Source organism: Amblyomma maculatum, chromosome 4, assembly GCF_055883805.1.
Source record: "Amblyomma maculatum isolate TAMU_Amacu chromosome 4, ASM5588380v1, whole genome shotgun sequence".
Lineage (NCBI taxonomy): Eukaryota > Metazoa > Arthropoda > Arachnida > Ixodida > Ixodidae > Amblyomma > Amblyomma maculatum.
In genome coordinates, this window is record NC_139347.1 from 179,140,860 (window position 1) to 179,159,894 (window position 19,035).

Consider the following 19,035-nt stretch of genomic DNA (forward strand, 5'->3'; position numbering starts at 1 on the left):
GGTAGAACCAGCTCATAATCCTTGGTAGGCATCTCCGTGCTCCTGATACCACGGCCCAGCTGGGCCACTGAATCCGCTCCTTGGGAGCCCATGATAATCACGTCCGTCGCACTCGGTGGCCGGAAGCGGAAACTCGGCCATCCTGACATTGTTCTAGCCAGATTTTAGTTGCTGCACTACACTGCTTTCTCGAAGTACGGCAAAAATAAACGTGTCAGAAGTGGGATTCGAACCCACGCCCTCATCCGTGGACCAGAAGCCTCGGTTAGTTCGCATAGCGAGTAAGGTACTAAACCTTAAGTCTGCCGCCTTAGACCACTCGGCCATCCTGACTTTGTTTTTCTGTATTGCCGTGAAACACAAAAACAAAATACACATGATAAAACACGTCAGCTACACTTGAGCTAACGGGTACGCGGCTAAAATCTTTTCAGGTGCACCAACTCATCAAATAGACATTGCCATTGTGGTGGATCCTGCTGCATCCTGAAAGTTTCGCGTATATGCACCGCACTTTCAATAAAGTTTTCACGCGCAGATCGTGTCCCTATAACTGCATGTCGCACCTGCATTCGTGTTTTCCACAAACTGTGGAGGCCAAGAAGCATAATTAAATCATAAGGGGCATCATCGTTCTGCATTGGTAGGAATCTGATACCTTACGGAGTTAGGGGAAGTTCCTTTTTAATTGTCCTTTCGAGGACGTCCCATAGAAAGACAGCATCCCGACAGTAAGAAAACGTGTTCAAGTGTTTCCGCTTTTTTGAACAACAGGCAATTTGTTGTCCATGGGACGAAGATACCTTTTTCATTCAGCCAGGTTTTAACAGGGAGCGTATTAGAGTGAAGTTTGAAAAGGAACGTTTTAGCAGATGGCCTCACGGGCATCTTCTTGACTCTTTTCAAAACGACCTGCCCTGGGCCTCCACAGTTGAATGCCCGGTAAAAAGGCACCGGCAGCATCACGTCAATGAGATCTTTATACAGTTTTTTTCTGGGAACATTGTAAAGGTAATCAAAAGAAAACCGCACTTCAAGCAACTTGCACGAAAAAACAACCTCGCGCACGTAGCCAGTCACAGTACCAGGCATGTTATCACATGACACAATCTATTCAGGGAGCAGCCTCTGCAATCGCACTTGCATCACAGATCTTAGAAAGGTATCTTTTTGATCACGCAGGAATATAAATCGTGAAACCACTTGACGCAAGAACAAATGGGCAAGGCCAAGCCCGCCCCTTTTAACAGAAATAAACAAATTCGTCCGGGTGGTTTTTTCCCATGTGGATGCCCAAATAAAAACAGCAAAAACGCACTGCATTTTCTGAATTGAGGTTCGTGAGACACGCAACACATTGATGAGGTACCACAGCCTCGAAATAAGAAAAACATTGCAAATAGAAGCGCGCGAAAACATTGAGAGTTGCCTTCCTTGCCACGCATCCGCTTTTTCTTTCGCTCTGGATGTTTCTTCCATCCAGTGCACGTTGGGATCTCGATAACAATCTAAAGGCACGCCTAGATATCGCGTTGGGAGAGCAGACCATCGCAGCTTACAGAAGAAGTCAGGTGCCACGTCCCAATCACCGTGCCAAAACCCAGAGCTTTTCTCCCAATTGATCTTACATCCGGTTTGATCACAAAATGTTTGGACGACACTCGTGACTTCACAGATGCTCTTTCTGGTTGCACAAAACACTGCTATGTCATCAGCATATGCTAGCATTTTTACGTGTGCTGATTGCAGCTTGAACCCTAAAATGCGATCGCTATCAACGATAGCCAAGCAAAGTGGCTCTAAATACAGTGCAAAAAGCAGGGGTGAGAGCGGGCAGCCCTGCCTTACCGATGAACGTACTGCGATGCTGTTAGTCAGTTCACCATTCACTATAATACGGGTCGTGCAGTTCGCGTAAGCCATTTTAACACCCTCCACTATGACTTCACCAAGGTTAGAATGCTCCAAAATGGAAAAAAGAATTTCGTGAGAAACACGGTCAAAGGCTTTCGCCAAACCTAACTGCATCATGGCTATCTGACCACTGAGTGCATCAACACATTCTAGTACGGTTCTTGCGACATGTATATTCGTGGCAATGGATCGACCCTTGATGCCGCATGTTTGATGAGACCAAACCAGTTTTTTTATTATGGTTTGCAGTCTTTTTGCTAAAACCTTCATGTACACCTTGTAGCCAACATTGGTGAGGCTAATCGGTCGATATGACCCCACCAACAGTCGTTTCTCCGGATCATCTGTCTTGGGTATTAGCACAATGTGCGATGTAGAGAAAGACAATAGAACAGTATTACGTTCATAAGCTTCAGTGATTACATCGAGCATAAACTGAGCCGCATATGATAAAAGTTTTAAAGAAGGCAGCGCTTAGACCATCCGGCCCAGGGGCTTTCCCAGGTGTCAGGTCATCTACTGCAGATTCTATCTCCTGCAACGTTATCGGTGTTTCTAGGCGCGCTTTACTTTCGTCATCCAGTGCAGGCATCAGTCTTAGAAAATCTGTTTGAAAGCCGCCTACAGTCTCAAGCTTAGCGCTAAGCAGTTCTTCGAAGTGCTCTGTTACCGCACGCTGAATATGTTTCGCATCTTCAGTGATATGGCCGGCATACCTTATACTCCTTATATCTTTCTGGCAGGCGTATCTTTTTTCGTCTGCTAGCATTCGTTTTGTCGGCACTTCTCCAGTCCAAAGTTTTTCAGCCCTTGCACGTATGACAGCCGCTGTGTACCTTTCGCTGTCGATTGTTTCCAGCTCAATTTTAATCTCTCGTAGTTTATTGGCGAAATGCCCTGGCACCGTACTTTCCATGCTCAAATAAACCTGAAGTTGTTCATTCAGTTCTTTTTCTTTTTATTTCTCTTTATGCCGCACCTTACTGCTCTTTTCTATGGATTTCAATTTGACCCACTCTTTGAAGCTGTCCCATTCCGCTGCAAAACTTACTGGTCGCATAGCCAGACGACTTTCAAACTCGGTCTTAACTTCCGTAAGGAACTCTTCATCGGCGAGAAGTTTGGCATTCAGTTTCCATAGGTGCCAGTTAAAGCGCGATTTCTTTCCTGTCCTTCCGAACACTGCACTCACGAGACAATGATCGCTGAAAGACACAGGTTTGACCTCATATGCAGTACATAGGGAAACAAGATCAACCGAGGCATACACCCTGTCCAATCGAGCATGGCTATCTCACTGAAAGTGCGTGAACTCTGGTTGGTTTCCAGTGGAGAACACACTACCAACATCCTCAAGGCCGTATTCATGCACAAGTGCATTCAACTGCTCGGAGCTTCTGTCTCTTCAAGCTTTACACTTCGCCGCTCGGTCCACAGCTGCGCACACACAGTTGTAGTCACCAAGTAAAAGCAAGATTTTGTCGACCTTCAACCACGATTCAATAGACTCAAAAAACAACTCACGTTCGCGTTCTGAATTGGGAGCATACAAACACAACACACGCCAGCATAAATTACAGTAGGTAAAATCAGTAACCAAAAGCCGACCACTTGGACAGGCAAAAACGAACTCTACACTTACTCCCAGCGTGTTACGTATAAATAAAAGGCATCCACCCGATACACCAACAGAATGGCATACACGCACATAAACGTTTGTTTGGAAAGAAGCCACCATACGGTCAGTGCTTTCTTGGCTCTCAATCTTTGATTCTTGCACAGCTGCTACATCTATATCATTATCTAAAAGGAGGCGACTGAGCTGGCATTGTCGCCTTCTCGCTCCCAGCCCTTTGCAATTCAAAGTATCTACGTGTAACGGCGAATTAACCTTGAGAGTCATGTATTAGCGAGAGACGTCCGTATCCGCATGGTGCCCACCTTCATGATTGCGTGGCCTCCGCTTCTGAAGAACAGTGGCATATGTATGCATGTATTGTCCTCCCAGCAGAACGTCGGGCTGCATACAAACGAAGTCCAAGCACCGTCTGTCATTTTTGCTCACACACGCCCCGCTTGGTTGCAGAATATTCCTGACGCTGGTCGGTAGGCAGCCGACCCACAAATCGTTCAGGACACCACAAAACCTACGGAGGCGGTTTCCCCGCCTGCCGCGTGTCGGCCAAGAAGTTCGGCTTCGGTCTTAACGTTGCTCTTCGGATGCCCGAAGTTTTCGGCGGCGGCTCACTACAAACACCGCCTGGCAGTTTCGCTTCAATAAAGGCTGCTGTCTGCGGCCCAACCTCCATGGCATCAGTACAGGAAGGCTCAGTGCTGAGATGCTCCTCAGCGTCAGAAAAATTGATTACATCTTCTGATGCTTCCTTTGACGCGCCTTCATGGTCCTGTGACGGATCCTGCAGGCTCGCCGAGTTTCACTCTCTTGACTGGGCACCGCCACCTTATGCTTTGTTATAACAGTCATGAAAGGCGCGTCCCGTTTTGTTGACTTGACCTCTAATGTCGGCAGCCTCCTCCGCGTCCACCTCGTCCATTATTAACTCCAACGAGTCTTCGCTGGTCCCAGGTCAGGCAATGCTAGTGTAGGTACGAGCACACTGGCTGTCTTCATGCCCGAACCGTCGACAGGTTCTGCAGCGAGCAACCCGGCACTCTTTGCGGATGTGACCCGTACTCCGGCAGCGTAGGTACAGCGGGGGTCTGCCTGGCACAATAACGAGCGCCAGCTCACCGCTAACATTCAGCTGATGCGGCAGGTCGTCGAGCTTCATGCCTGCTTTCAGCTTCAGAGTGACGAGTCTAGTAGTTGAGCCCTTTTCTAACATAGCTTTAACTCGCCAGCGCTCCCGTGTAACTTCGGATACCTTTCCGTACGGCGCAAAGGCAGCACGAACATCCTCGTCTGGCACCTTGTGTAGCAGCCAGTGAAGTTTCAGCCGCACATTCTGGTTCGCCGGGTCAATTACCAAGAAGCGACCGTTTTTCACACACAACTCGCCTACACTAACAAGCTTGGTCACCGCTTCAGAATCCTTGAGAGTGACAGCCCAGACGTGGCTCATCCGATACGCCCCCATCGCAACAACATCGGGGATCAGCGAATGCTGTGCCAAAGCGCCGCGGAAATCTTCCACCCGGTAAGGGCGGGCCCTGATATCGGCATGCAAAAAACCGTATTCAAAACAAACCGACCTGTTGGTTGTACAGGCAAAACAACTTGATAAGTACTATCCTGTTCAGCAGTCCTGTTACCGCGGCCTGACATGGCTGCTGAAGCCGCTCCTGGGGAGCCCTGCATCCTGCGTCCATTCCCTGACGTGGCCGGAAGCAGAATCACTCGGCCATCCTGACATTGTTTTAGCCAGATTTTAGTTGCTGCACTAGAGTGCGTTCCCGAAGTACGGCAAAAATAAACGTGTCAGAAGTGGGATTCGAACCCACGCCCTCATCCGTGGACCAGAAGCCTCGGTTCGCATAGCGAGTAAGGTACTAAACCTTAAGTCTGCCGCCTTAGACCACTCGGCCATCCTGACATTGTTCTAGCCAGATTTTAGTTGCTGCACTGCACTGCGTTGTCGAAGTACGGCAAAAATAAACGTGTCAGAAGTGGGATTCGAACCCACGCCCTCATCCGTGGACCAGAAGCCGCGGTTAGTTCGCAGAGCGAGTAAGGTACTAAACCTTAAGTCTGCCGCCTTAGACCACTCGGCCATCCTCTTTTTTTTTTCTTTATTGCCTGACTTTGACACAAATACAACGCACTGGAAAACAAAACAACAGGAACAAAGGAATAATATATGTACACAAAGCTAGTTCGCGTTGCCTATCCCCCACTGAGGGGCAGGCATTGTCATTTTAAAATTCCTTGAGCACCGTCAAAGGTTCCAGCTTTGACAGCCACTCAGGAGCACATGGTTGCAATTTAAGCACGTCGAGCCATCGCTGCACACTTTCACGGAAATACATGCGGGCTGGCCGTGCATCTGGATCGCAGTGATAACCAGCCATTCGTGCGCGCCATATACTGTGGAGGCACATTAACATAACCTGGTCTAACGGCATATCATCGTGGTTATCCAATGGCAAATACCTAATGCCATGGGAATCAAGTGGCAACTGTTTTTTAATTGTCCTTTGCAGAACATCCCACAAATATACCCCCTCCCAGCAATGCAAAAACACGTGATCTATTGTCTCTGGCTGTTTGCAGATGAGACATTGGGCCCCCCACGGTAGGAAAATACCCTTTTCCTCCATAAATGATTTTACACTCAAAGTACCGGTATGTAGCATAAAGAAAAAAGTTTTAGCTCCCGTAGCAACTTGCATTTTCTTTACGCGTTTTAATACATTACTTCCTGTGCCTCCATAGTATAAAGCTCGGTACAAGGGCACCGGGAACACCACTTCACAAACATCCTTGTATAATGTTCTCCTGTTAACATTACTTAAATACTCCTTCGAAAAACGTGCGCTTAAGAATTTCACGCTCAAAACAATTTCCCTAAAGAATCCAAAAAGAGATCCCGGCATACATTGCGTATAAACTACGAAATCAGACAACGCTCGACCAAGTCTTTGTTGACACACTGTGCGCAGGAATGGATCACTGGCATCCCTAAAAAACATAAACCGGTTGACAATCTGTCGCACAAACAAATGACCCAGACCAAGCCCTCCATGCTTCACCTGCCGGAACAAATTTGTCCGACTGCACCTCTCCCAACTCGAGGCCCAAACAAACACCGCAAAAACTCGATGCAATTTTTGCACATTTACACGGGAGCAATGCAACACTTGCATTACATACCATAACTTACTAATTAAAAACAGGTTGCAAACTGCGGCTCTTGCAAATATTGATAATTGAGCGCTTTTCCATTTCTCCGCTTTTTCACGGGTTTCTCTGACCTGCTCTAGCCAGTAAGGCTCGCTTTCCTTGTAAAATTCCAAGGGCACACCCAAGTACTTTGCAGGCGTTGTAACCCACGACACATTAGCGAAAGTGTCGGGGGTCAGCTGCCTGTCTCCGTGCCACAATCCCAGGCACTTACCCCAGTTAACTTTACTCCCTGTGACTTTGCTAAAATGTTTTACCACCTCCACTGTCCTCTTTATACTCTCCTTATTCACACAAAACACCGCAACGTCGTCTGCGTAAGCCAGCAATTTGACTTCTGACTCCTGCAGTCGAAAACCATCAATGTCATTGTTTTGTAGGATGCTTAAACACAATGTTTCAATATAAATGCCGAACAAAAGAGGGCTGAGGGGGCAACCTTGGCGCACCGAACGTCGTACGTTGATGGGGGGCCCCAGTGACTTATTGACAATTAATCTCGTAGTGCAGTTACGGTACGCCAAGGCCACTCCCTCTCGAATAACAGAGCCGACATTAACATGGTCTAATATACTGAACAGAATAGCATGCGCCACACAATCAAAAGCTTTCTCCAAGTCCAACTGCAGTAAAGCAACACACGCATGAGTTGCATCGCAGCATTCGAGCACACTTCTCGCTTTGTGAATGTTCTGAAAGATGGATCGCCCTTTGATACCGCACGTTTGGTGAGGGCCCACTAGTTCGCATATAACCGTTTGTAGTCTGCCAGCAAGCACCTTCATATAAATCTTGTAATCAACGTTTGTCAGAGCAATGGGCCTGTAAGACGACAACTGCCTAAGCTTATCTGGTTGGTCAGTTTTCGGAATAAGTACTGTGTGCGACGATCCGAAAGACGCAGGCAGTGCCTTCAGCTCATACGCTTCATTAAATAAGGCACACAACAAAGGAGATAGCTGTTGCTTGAACGCTTTATAAAAAGCCGCACTCAGGCCATCAGGCCCGGGTGATTTCCCAGGGTTTAAATTTTCTATTGCCTGCTGCACTTCTTTTTCGCTTATTGGCCGCTCCAGTCTTTCTTTTTGTTCGTCATCAATTTTTGGCATCGCGTCAAGAAAGGATTCTTTAAAACGGTCCAAATTAACCTCTCGGGACGAAAATAGCTCTTCATAATACTCCCGGAAAGCTTTCGCGATTCCTTCGTTATCGGTTTCTGTGCGTCCTGCCCAATCTACCTCTGCCACGTGATTTCGCCTTGCATTTGCTTTTTCTATTCCCAACGATCTTTTTGTCGGCGTCTCATCCATGGCCAATTTTTCCGCTCTCGCACGCACCAGTGCTCCGCGATAACGGTCTTCGTCATTCAGTTGAAGTCTTTGTTTTATTTTTCTAACGTCGTCCATGTATAACCCTGGCGTGTTACACTCCAGGGCTAACAATTTATCTAGCAAAGATCTTAAATGCATTTCATTTTGTTTTTCTTGAAATCGTATGCAGCTGGCCTTTTCTATAGCTTTGATTTTAATTTGTTGCTTACACAGTTCCCATTCTTGACCCAGTTCGTGGGTGTCCTCCTGACAAATATTACCAATTTCTTCTTCTACTAGTCTGGTGAATTGCTCGTCATTCAGCAGTTTATTATTTAACTTCCACAATTCCCAATTAAAACCGCTACCTCCCTTTCTTGGTCCAATTGTACACTGAACCATGCAGTGATCTGAGTACGTTACCGCCAAAACATAATAATCCTGGCATTTTGGAGCCAGTTCTGCGGCCACATAAATTCTGTCAAGGCGGGCGTGGCTAGCACCCTGAAAATGTGTATACTGAACCCGTCGCTCGCTCGTGAGACACTCTGCAACGTCTTCCAGTGCAAACTCGTCAATCAAGCGCGAAAGCACCTCTGTGCTACGATCCCTAAATGTACGAAGGCTAGTTTTGTCACCGGAGCTCAGTACACAATTGAAATCCCCCAGAAAGACAAGTTGCTTATCCGTGTTTAAATACCCTTCAACAAAATCAAACAAAGCAGCCCTCTCATCAACTACCGTAGGTGCATATATACAAACAGCACGCCACTCAGCCGAGCAAAAACTAAAATCGATGACCACACCCCGACCCGACGGAAAAGAAGCATGCGACTGCACTACAAGACCCGGCAACTTCTTCACAAACAGGACGCATCCAGCAGAACTACCGACTGCATGGCTGACAACTGCGTAAAACCGCGACGTGAAACGTTGCACCATGCTCTCGGTCTCTTGTTCACCCTCGACTTTTGTCTCTTGAACTCCAAGTATATCGATGTCATTTTCATTTAAAAGGCGCAGGACCTGGCTCTGCTTCCTTTTTGCTGCTAGACCTCTCACGTTAAGGGTCGCAACCTTTAGTGACAGTACACAAGCCATTTTCTTAGAGTGAAAAGAGGCCAAGAGCTTGGTGCTTACCCTTCACGTCTAGCATGGCGCTAGACGCTTTCGTTGACGCCAGAGCCATGAGGTTGGACTGGCAGACCTTGTGACGGGGGCGGCTTTTCGGCAGCTCTCCTGTCCGTCGAGACATTCGGTCTTGGTTTGAAGGTCGCCCTCCTCCCTATTGGCGTTCTTATCGGCGGCTCGTCGTTGCTAGCTGCCTCTGCCTCATTCGTCTCACTGGCGCTCCCGTCGTGGGCACGCTTCGCAGGGCCCTGGACGTTGGTCGCTCGGCCGCTGCTCCCTTCGAGGGTCCCCCGTCTGCCCGCAGACTCCGGAAGTTCAATTTTTGAGCTCTCGGCATCGCTCACCGTTTCTTTCTCCGACGGTCCGTTGCTTGGCAGTGCCACTTCCCTGTCTGGTCCACCGAGCATCTCGTCGCCACCCCCCGGGGGCACTAACATGCCTGTCGTTGCTGCCATCCTCTCATCCTCTCCGACCCCTTTTGCGGCCTCCTCCGTCTCTGCGACGTCCATTCGGTGTTCCGTCATGTCCGCCCTCGCTGTTGGTGCAGTAGCCACTGCATACGTTCGTACGCAGTCTTCCTCCGAGTGGCCAAACCGCTTACACGTCGCACACCGCGGAATCTTACATTCCCGGCGCACATGACCGGTCCCGCGGCAGCGCAGGCACTGCATGGGCCGCCCAGGCACCACAACAAGGGCCAACTCCCCTGCTACTCTTATCTGGTGAGGCAGATCTTCTATCTTCATCCCAGGCTTCAACTTCAGAAGCACGGTTCTCGTTGTTGAGCCCTTTTCGTGCACTCCCTGGACTCGCCACCGCTCACGGGTCTCTTCCGTCACCTCACCGAACGCCGCAAAAGCTGTTCGGATATCCTCATCCGCCACGCCGTGCAACATCCAGTGGAGCCGTAGCTTCACCTGTTGGTCCTCCGGGTCAATGACGATACACCGTCGACCTTTCACTTGAAGCTCCTTGAATGCTAGCAGCCGCTTGGTTGCTTCCATGCTGTTCAAAGTCACCGCCCAGACATGGTTTATTTGGTAAGCCCCCAAGGCCACCACGTCTGGGAGCGTACCAATCTTGGCCAGGGCGTCCCGGAAATCTTCAACCCTGAAAGGTCGCACTCGTACGTCACCGTGCAAAAAAACTGTGTTGAAAACAACACGTCCGGTGGGCAGATGCGGCAAAATAATCTGATATTCCTTGTCGTCGTTTTCCTCAAGCCTGTTACCGCGGCCAGCCTGGGCCGCAATCGCCGCTCCGCCGGAGCTCATCATTCTGCGTCCGTACACGCCGGTGGCCGGAAGTAGAATGACCACTCGGCCATCCTCACATTGTTCTAGCCGGATTTTAGTTGCTGCACTACACTACTTTCTCGAAGTACGGCAAAAATAAACGTGTCAGAAGTGGGATTCGAACCCACGCCCACATCCGTGGACCAGAAGAATCGGTTAGTTCGCGTAGCGAGTAAGGTACTAAACATTAAGTCTGCCGCCTTAGACCACTCGGCCATCCTTTTTTTTTATTGCCGGCTGTCATACACATAACCAAGGTTGACACACAAATTGGACTGAACACTCCAGCTCGTGATGTTCACATAAATATGACACAGGTAAAAAAGCCGTTGACCCTATTGGGGTTGACGTTGTCGAGTTCAAATTCTTTCACTCTACCAATGGTTCAACTTTCACCACCCATGCTGGGGCTGCACTCATCGCTTTGTGCATTTCAACAAAGGTGTACATACACTCGCGAAAGTAGAGCCTTGCAGGGCGAGCTTCAGGGTCAACGTGGAAGCCCGCCATTCGGGACCGCCAAAGACTGTGTAATCCTAGCAACATTACGGTGTCTAGGGGTACATCATCTTCATTATCTGTCGGCAGGAACCTGATTCCGTGTGGATCTAAAGGTAATTCTTTTTTAAGTGTTCTTTGTAATACGTCCCAAAAATAAACCCCCTCCCAGCAGTGCAGAAAAACATGGTCTATTTTATCTGGTTGTTTACATATTAGGCATTGTGAACCCCAAGGCAGATAAAAACCCTTGTCTTCGAAAAATGTTTTCACCGATATGTACCTATATGTAGCCTAAAGAAAAACGTCTTTACCCCCGGAGAAACTGGCATTCTTTTCACGCGCTTTAATATGTCTTGACCTAGACTCTCGCTGTACAAGGCTCTGTACATAGGAAGAGAAAAAAGGTTGTCACAAATATCATTGTACAGTTTCTTCTTTTTGACTGTACTCAAGTATTCTACCAAAAAACGAGCAGTTAAAATTCGGACACTGCTAACTATTTCTTAAAAAACTTGGAAATTCGCCCTGGAATACTTCTCGTAGAGACAACAAAATTGGGCACTGCCCGCACGAGCCTTACTTGGCCCGCAGTGCGTAAGAAAGAGTCTCAGACGTCACGGAGGAAAATAAAACGATTAACCAGTTGGCGTACAAATAGATGAGCAAGCCCAAGTCCACCTTCTCGAACCCGGCGAAACAAGTTATCTCGGCTACACCTTTCCCATTTGGATGCCCAAATAAAAACTGAAAAACATCGATGAAGCTTTTGCACATTCAACCTGGAACAATGAAGCACCTGCATGGCATACCAACACTTTGCCACAAAATACAGATTGCACACAGTGGCTCGTGCGAAGATAGATAGCGGCGCCCCTTTCCACTTGTCCACCTTCTCGCCTATCTCTTGAGCCTGGGCACGCCAGAATGAATCACTGTCTTCATAGCACTCCCAAGGTACGCCCAAATACTTCACCGGTGTCGTGGTCCAGGTTACGTTGGCAAAAACATTGGGTGTCGATGACCACTCCCCATACCAGAACCCTAAGCACTTTCCCCAGTTTTCTGGGCTTCCTGAGATGGCACTGAATTCTTTCACTATCTCAACAGCCTTGAGTACACTTTCTTTGTCCAAGCAGAAAACTGCTACGTCATCTGCGTACGCCAAGAGTTTCACCTCGCACATATGCAGTTGGAAGCCCTGGACAAATTTGCTTCGTATAGTAGACAAGCACAAAGTTTCTATATAAATACAGAACAGAAGAGGGCTGAGGGGGCAGCCCTGGTGCACCGAGCGTTGCACATTTATTGGATCGCCCAGTTCCTTGTTGACAATCAATCTCGTGGTGCAGTTTCGGTACGCCAGGGCCACGCCCACTCTGATAACAGAACCCACGTTGATATAGTCCAAAATAGAAAACAAAGCGTCATGAGAAACAAAATCAAAAGCCTTTTCCAAGTCGAGCTGGAGAACCGCGACCCTAGCGCAAACAGCGTCGCAGCACTCCAGCACGCACCTCGCCTTATGTATATTAGTAGTTATGGACTGTCCTTTGATGCCACAAGTCTGATGGGTGCCGACTCTCTTGAATTACTGTCTGCAGCCTGGCCGCAAGAACTTTCATTAGAATTTTGTAATCGACATTTGTTAGTGATAGAGGCCTGTATGATGTCACAAATCTTAATTTCTCCGTTTCATTAGTTTTAGGTATTAACAGTGTGTGACGTGGCAAACGAAGGCGGCTACACTTTAAGGTGGAAACCTTCGTTAAAAACTTCTGCCAACAGCGGGGATAGCTCTTCCTTAAATGCTTAGTAGAAAGGTGGGCTCAAACCGTCAGGCCCAGGCGACTTCCCTGGGTTTAGGTTTTCTATTGCTCGTGCTACTTCTTGCTCGGAAATTACCTGCTCTAGTCTTTCTTTTGTGCAGTTGTTCAGTCGGGGTAATGAAGAAACAAACACCCCCTTAAACTTCTCCAACTCTATGTCCCTTATTGCGAACAGCTGCTGATAGTAATCATAGAACGCACGTGCTATGTCATCCTTATCCGTCATACGGCTGCCGTTCCATTCTATTTCTAGTATTTCCTTTCGACGAGCGCGTGCTTTTTCGAGACTGAGGGCCCGCTTAGTGGGGGCCTCGCCAGCTGTCAATCTTTCAAACCTTGCACGAACGATCGCTCCAGAATATCGTTCCTCATCCATTAACTCTATTTTCTTTTTAATATTTTTGATGTCATCTTTATACACCCCCGGCTGTTTGCTTTCCTGAGCAACTAACATGTTTAGTGTTGACCTTAGTACTGCCTCTTCTCGCTTTTCATTATGACGAATGCAACTACCTCTTTCTATCGCTTTCATCTTTATTTCTTGTTTAAATAGCTCCCACTGCTCCCCAATGTTACGGTTAGTTCGCTTCTCTATTTCTTTTATCATCTCTAATATAGTATCACGTTTAATCTTGTCATCTAAGAGTTTAGAATTTAACTTCCAGAGTTCCCAGAGAAAATGTTTGCTTTGATTTCTAGGTCCAATACTGCACTTCACAAGACAGTGACCGGAAAACGAAATCGCGATAACGGCATAATTTTGACAGTTTGGTATCGCATCCAACGATACATAAATCCGATCGAGTCGCGCATGACTGGATCCCTGGAAATGAGTGTAAAGCACACTGCGCGCACCATCCAAACACTCCGCAACGTCTTCCAGCGAAAATTCACCAATCATCTGGGACAAACGGCCAGTGCTTGCGTCTTTGTAGGCACGGTTCGAGGACTTATCTCTAGCGCTTAACACGCAGTTAAAATCCCCCATCACCACGAGCTCCCTCTTTGAACTTAAATATCGTTGCATGCTTGTAAAGAAGTTGAAAGTTTCTTCAACAGTATTGGGTGCATACACACACAGAACGCGCCATTCGCTATTGTGAAAAACGACGTCGCAGACAATGAGCCTTCCACATGCGGATGAGGTCACGGCCTGCACTGTCAGCCCTGGCAACCGCCTAACAAGCAGAAGGCACCCACCGCGTGACTAACAGCCACATCATACCTTGACGTGAAACGCTGCACCATGCTCCCAGTCGCCTCCTCCCCTTCCACCTTAGTTTCTTGAACCGCTAGCACGTCTATGTCTAGCTCTGTCAAAAGGCGCTGTACTTGGATTTGTTTTCGTCTCCCTGCCAACCCACGGACGTTAAGCGTTGCTACGCTCAGGGCCTGTTTCATCGCCATTTTCATGCATAAGGAGGCCACCGGGAGCAAGGCGCTTACCTTTCACGTCTAGCGTGCCGCTAGACAGTTCCTGAGGTCCCACCGCCTTCACTTGTGGTGGGCCCGACTTTTTGCGGGGAAGGCTTTTCAGCGGTTTTCCTGTCTGCCGAGGTATTAGGTTTGGGCCTGAACGGTGGTCGTCGGCTCTGTGTCGCTTTCGCTGGTGGCTCCTCGTTGTTGCTCGGGTTCCCTTTGTCAGCACAGTTGCCGGCCTCGGCATGCGGACGCTTTGGCGCACAAGCGGTGCCCGTTGGCCGACCTCGGACTTCCGTGGTAGCACTCACACTCATTGCTGGTCCCTGTTGTGGTCGCCTTGACTGAACACGTCCTCTTTCAAGGACAACTCCGATACAGCTGATGCTGGCTCATGAGTGCTGGTGTCCACGCACACCTCTTTATCCGTGCCATGCGATGTCGCCCCATTATCTGGCACTTCGGAACCTCCCGTGTTGTCTTGGGTTCCCTTCGCTGCTTCTTCAGCCTCGGCAACGTCCATCATGTCCTCGGGCGTCTCCTCTCTCATAGCTGGTACCGTTGCCGCCGCGTACGTGCGCACACACTCCACTTCCGCGTGTCCGAAGCGCCGGCAGCGAGAGCAACGCGGCACTTTACACTCGCGTCGCACGTGTCCGGAGCCGTGGCAACGTAGACATTGCATAGGCCTTCCGGGCACTATGACGAGGGCCAACTCGCCTGCTACCCTCAGTTGATGGGGAAGGTCATCCATTTTCATCCCTGTCTTCAACTTCAGGAGTACGGACCGTGTTGTGGAGCCTTTTTCGCTTACACCCGAGACGCGCCACCGTTCACAGGTGACTTCGGTTACGTTGCCGAATGGGGCGAAAGCCGTCCGAATATCTTCGTCAGCGACACCGTGGAGGATCCAGTGAAGTCGGAGGCGGACTTGCTGGTCTTGAGGGTCGAAAATAATGCATCGTCGCCCCTTAACGTTAAGCTCTTTCAAAGCACAGATGCGCTTTGTGGCTTCAGCGGTCTTGAAAGTGACAGCCCATACGTGATTTACCTCATACGCCCCCAAGGCGACAACCTCGGGGAGCGCGTCCGTCTCGGCGAGCGCATCGCGGAAATCCTCGACTCGGAAGGGTCTAGCTTTAACATCTCCGTGTAAAAAAAGCGTGTTTAACGACACGTCCTGTAGGCAGCTGAGGCAAAACGATCTGATACTCGCTATCAGTACTTGCGTCGGACCTGTTTCCGCGGCCAGCCTGAGCCGCTATCGCCGCTCCGGTGGAGCCCATGATCCTGCGTCCGCACCAAACGGTAGCCGGAAGTAGAATGACCACTCGGCCATCCTGACATTGTTCTAGCCGGATTTTATTTGCTGCACTACACTGCTTTCTCGAAGTGCGGCAAAAATAAACGTGTCAGAAGTGGGATTCGAACCCACGCCCACATCCGTGGACCAGAAGCCTCGGTTAGTTCGCATAGCGAGTAAGGTACTAAACCTGAAGTCTGCCGCCTTAGACCACTCGGCCTCCTGACATTGTTTTAGCCAGATTTTAGTTGCTGCACTACACTGCGTTCTCGAAGTACGGCAAAAATAAACGTGTCAGAAGTGGGATTCGAACCCACGCCCACATCCGTGGACCAGAAGCCTCGGTTAGTTCGCATAGCCGGTAAGGTACTAAACCTTAAGTCTGCCGCCTTAGACCACTCGGTCATCCTGACATTTTTTTTCTTTATTGCCGTGAAACACAAAACAAAAATACGCATGATAAAAAAACGTCAAGTACACTTGAGCTAACGCGTAGGTGGCTAAAATCTTTTCAAGTGCACTAACTCATCAAAGAGACAATGCAATTGTGGCGGATCCTGCTGCCTCCTGAAAGTTTCACGTATATAAACAGCACTTTCAATAAAGTTTTCACGCTCAGATCGTGTATCTATATCTGCATGACGCACCTGCATTCGTGTTTTCCACAAACTATGGAGGCCAAGAAGCATAATTAAATCAAAAGGTGCATCATCGTTCTGCACTGGTAGGAATCTTATACCGTAAGGAGTTAATGGAAGCTCCTTTTTAATTGTCCTTTGGAGGACGTCCCTTAGAAAGACAGCATCCCAACACTGTAAGAAAACGTGTTCAATTGTTTCCGGTTTTTTTGCACAACAGGCAATTTGTTGTCCATGGGACGAAGATACCTTTTTCATTCAGCCAGGTTTTAACAGGGAGCGTATTAGAGTGAAGTTTGAAAAGGAACGTTTTAGCAGATGGCCTCACGGGCATCTTCTTGACTCTTTTCAAAACGTCCTGCCCTGGGCCTCCACAGTGTAATGCCCGGTAAAAAGGCACCGGCAGCATCACGTCAATGAGATCTTTATACAGATTTCTTCTAGGAAATCTGTAAAGGTAACCAAAAGAAAACCGCACTTCAAGCAACTTGCGCGAAAAAACAACCTCGCGCAGGTAGCCAGTCCCAGTACCAGGCATGTTTTCACATGACACAATCCATTCAGGGAGCAGCCTCTGTAATCGCACTTGCATCACAGTTCTTAGAAAGGTATCTTTTTGATCACGGAGGAATATAAATGGCGAAACCACCTGACGCAAGAACAGATGTGCAAGGCCAAGCCCGCCCCTTTTAACAGAAATAAACAAATTCGTCCGGGCGGTTTTTTCCCATGTGGTGCCCAAATAAAAACAGCAAAAACGCGGCGCATTTTCTGAATTGAGGTTCGTGAGACACATAACACATTCATGAGGTACCACAGCCTCTAAATAAGAAAAACATTGCAAATAAAAGCGCGCGAAAACATTGAGAGTTGCCTTCCTTGCCAGGCATCCGCTTTTTCTTTCGCTCTGGATGTTTCTTCCATCCAGTGCACGTTGGGATCTTGATAACATTCTAAAGGCACGCCTAGATATCGTGTCGGGAGAGCAGACCATCGCAGCTTACAGAAGAATTCAGGTGTCACGTCCCAATCGCCGTGCCAAAATCCAGAGCTTTTCTCCCAATTGATCTTACATCCGGTTTGATCACAAACTGTTTGGGCGACACCCGTGGCTTCACAGATGCTCTTTCTAGTTGCACAAAACACTGCTATGTCATCAGCGCATGCTAGCATTTTCACGTGTGCTGATTGCATCTTGAATCCCAAAATGCCTGTACCTCAAATCATCGAATACCTGCACACCCATCCATTTTTACAGGCGACAATCCTTTAAAGTCAGTTCAGTTCAGGCGTTCAGTCGTGTCCGACTCTTCGTGACCCTATGGAACATGTCACGCCGCGCTTTCCGGTCATTCACTATCTTCCTAACATCAAATAACTTCATCTGCTGCCATCTAAACATCGCGTTCGCTGCCTACCCTTCTCCGGCGACCCTCAACCTTTCCCAACATCCAATCTTTCTCCGGCGACTCCTCTCTTCTCATCAGATGACCAAAGTAGCTGAGCTTTAACTTTCAGTCAGGGTTTATGGTCGACAATATCGACTGATTTGATCTTCTGGCAGTCCAAGGAACTCTCAAGAGTCTTCGCCAGCACCACAATTCAAACGCGTCAATTATTCAGCGGTCAGCCTTTTTTTACAGTCCAACTCTCGCATCCATACATCACAACAGGAAAGACCATAGCACGAGTTATACGGATCTTGGTTGGCAGGCTAATGTCTCTGCTCTTTACTAGGCGGTGAAGGCTAACCATTGCTCTCTTTCCCAGAAGCAGGCGTCTCCTAATTTCATGGCTGCAGTCTCCTTCCGAAGTAATCTTCGAGCCCAAGAAGAGAAAATCTGTCACAGCTTCCACTTCTTGTCCCTTGATGCTCCAGGACTTGATAGGGCAATACGCCATGATCTTTGTCTTTTTAATGTTAAGTTTAAGCCCAAACTTCTCACTCTCTTCTTGTACGCGCATCAGAAGTCTCTTGAGTTCCACTTCACTTTCTGCCATTAAAGTGGTATCATTCGCACGTCTAAGGTTGTTGATACGTTTTCCAGCAATCTTCACTCCAGCTGAAGACTCGTCCAGACCGGCCTTCCTCATGATGCACTCTGCATATAGGTTAAATAGGCAGGGTGACAGTATGCAGCCTTGCCTCACTCCTTTCTCAATCGGAAACCAATCAGTAAGACCATGCCCCGTTCTGACTGTGGCCTCTTGCCCTTCATACAGGTTCCTGAGGAGACAGTTGAGGTGAATTGGAACTCCCATCTCTTAGACAGCTTGCCACAATCTGCTGTGATCTACGCAGTCAAACGCTTTCGCATAATCATTAAAGCAGAAGTAGATGGGTTTCTGGAACTGTCTTGCTTTTTCCATGATCCAGCGAAGGTTGGCAATTTGGTCTCTAGTTCCTCTGCCCTTGCGAAACCCAGCTTGCACGTCTGGAAGCTCCCGATCCACATACTGCTGCAGCCTACCTTGGAGGATTTTGAACATCACCTTGCTAGCATGCGAAATAAGCGCGATCGTGCGGTAGTTGGAACAATCTTTGGTACTTCCTTTCTTTGGAATGGGGATGTAAACTGACCTCCTCCGATCCTGTGGCCACTGCAGGGTTGTCCAAATCTTCTGACATAATGTATGCAGAGTGTTAACAGCGTCGTGGTTGAGGTTTTGAAGCAACTCAGCTGGAATACCATCAATTCCGCTGGCTTTGTTCTTAGCAAGGCTGGCTAAGGCCCATTCAACTTCACTCTTCAGGATGCCCGGCTCGAGATCAGTAATCACAACCGTCTTATGTTGGGTTTGCACATCCGGGTCCTTGTTGTACAGTTCTTCTGTGT

At 48.4% G+C, this 19,035-nt stretch overlaps 2 non-coding genes across 2 annotated transcripts; both read right to left on the reverse strand.

Moving 5' to 3' along the window:
- Positions 1–212: 212 nt before the first annotated feature.
- On the reverse strand, positions 213–333 carry TRNAL-UAA (transfer RNA leucine (anticodon UAA)). Its single transcript has 2 exons — positions 296–333; positions 213–258 (listed from the first exon to the last, which is right to left on the reverse strand). It is a non-coding gene; the product is annotated as a tRNA-Leu (tRNA).
- Positions 334–5,351: 5,018 nt separating this feature from the next.
- On the reverse strand, positions 5,352–5,468 carry TRNAL-UAA (transfer RNA leucine (anticodon UAA)). Its single transcript has 2 exons — positions 5,431–5,468; positions 5,352–5,397 (listed from the first exon to the last, which is right to left on the reverse strand). It is a non-coding gene; the product is annotated as a tRNA-Leu (tRNA).
- Between the last annotated feature and the right edge of the window lie 13,567 nt (positions 5,469–19,035).